The following is a 1,954-nucleotide window of genomic DNA, read 5'->3' as shown; positions in this document are numbered from 1 at the left end:
GCGTGCCCGGCCTGTGATGTCTCCCACAGGCCCGTCACCTCCCCGGCGTGGGCGCAGGGGCGGCGGCTTGCGGTTGGGGGCGGTGGGCCTCTGGGGAGGGGGAAGGTGGGGTCGGGGGGGCCTCGCCCCGCGCCCGGGAGCACGGGCTCTGTGCAGAGCCACCCGCCAGCGGCGTGGCCGGTGACAGGCGGTGGCCGGCGCTGAAGCCCCGTCCCCCGAGCGGCCCGCTGCCCCGGGGCCCCAGCCAGCTTGTCGGCTGGGCTCAGGCTTAATCCCGCGCACGGAGGCCGACGGGGAGCGAGGCCCCCGGCACCTGTCAGTCAGGCGGAGAGCCGGCGCTGACAAGCCGGGCGGGGCCCTGCACTGCGCTGGGGCTTTAGCGGCGGTTAATCTCGTGTCTTCCCTAAGAAAACATCATTCAGTCTGCCGCCCGGGAGCCCTGGGTGGGACCCTGCTTGTCAGCGAACAAAGGAATGTCTTTGCGCCTGGATGGGCTCGCGTGAAGCGCGCGCGGCCGCCTCCGACGCCCTAGCGAGACGCCGGGGGCCGGGCCTCGGGCCAGAGCTGCAGAACGCCCGGCGGGCGGCGCCGTGGGAGGGGCTCCGGTGGTGGGCGTGGCCTCCGCGCCGGGCGTGGCCTCCGCCGGCTCGGGTCTACGAGTCAGCCGACAGGCTGGGCGGGGCCTCTCCTCTGGGCGTGGCCTCCGCCGGCTCTAGGTTGGCTGAGTCCGGGGCGCCGGGCCGACCGCGTGGGGCCGGCGAGGGACGCAGGCGTCCTCACCGCTGCTCGTGACTCCGGGTGACGCAGCCGGGCGGCCGCCTCACCGCGGTGCCCACAGCCCCTTTCCCCAGCTGGACGGCCTTGCTCCAGCTGTGCCTGCGGCATCCTCGTCCCCCCGGTTGACGTGGTTGGTGTGGCCGCCCAGTGGAGAGCAGAACCCCCCGTGGTGCTCGGGCCAGCCCTGGGGCGCCGCCTGTTGGAGGCCCCTCCCCAGCGCGGGGCTCAGCCGCGCCCCGCCACCTAGCGCGGTCCCGGGCGGGGGCCTAGCCCCTTCGCAAGCCGCAGGGCCGCAGAGGGCCTGGTCCTGTCCTAGCGCACCCTGCCCTGGGGGCTCCAGCGGGACGGGCCGCTTGGACCCAGGCCCCCCTGCCCGCGTCCCGCACTCGAGGAGGCTCCCACGTACTCTCGGGTCTCACGCCTGAGCTGGGCCGCAGGGGGTCCTGTCCTGGGCGTCCCTCAGGCCTGCCTGGCTCCAAAGTTGCTCCCCGGCCCGGCCCAGCCCTCCCCCCGGAGGGCGCAGGGAGGGGCCAGAACCCCACAAGCCAGGTGCTCTCCTGCGCCTTGGCATGTTTTTTTGGTGCAATGAAAATATGACTTTAATTCCTCAGTTGTTTCATGTAACCTACAATTACCCCCAGGACGTCCTGCGCTCCTCCACTTAACGGCTGCAGGTTGTGCACAGAGAGGTGTTGCCAACGCCGCCGCCAGCCCACCACTCCCCCGCCAGCCCTCCACTGCCAAGCCCTCCAGCCACCGCCCATGCTCCTCCAGCCCGCTGTCTGGGCCTGAGCTGACCGAGCCCAGACATCCCCATGAGTGTCCCTGTCCTGCCCCCGCCGTCGCGCCGAGGTCCCGCGGCGCACCACGCCACTGGCCCGGCCCCGTCAGGAGGCGTCTCTGCTGGAGCCAACACCGTATCCCCACGGCCATAGACCGCACCCCTTGGACCTGACCTCCTGCAGTGCCTGGGGACCAAGAGGACAGCAGTGTGCGGCCTGCCCCCAAGGGTCCGGGGTCCTCCTCCTGCTGACCCGTTAGGTCTCTGGGGCAACCCTGGGAGGGAGGAGACCGTGAGGTGCCCGTCCTTAGGACAGGTGGCCCACAGCGTTCAGACCTGGGTCTGATGTCTGTCAGGGAGCACAGCGGGTCCGCCCCCCGCTCCCACCCCCACCCC

The sequence above is a fragment of the Capra hircus genome, unplaced genomic scaffold (assembly GCF_001704415.2).
Source record: "Capra hircus breed San Clemente unplaced genomic scaffold, ASM170441v1, whole genome shotgun sequence".
In the NCBI taxonomy this organism is placed as follows: Eukaryota; Metazoa; Chordata; class Mammalia; order Artiodactyla; family Bovidae; genus Capra; species Capra hircus.
Note: the sequence above shows the minus strand (reverse complement) of the source record.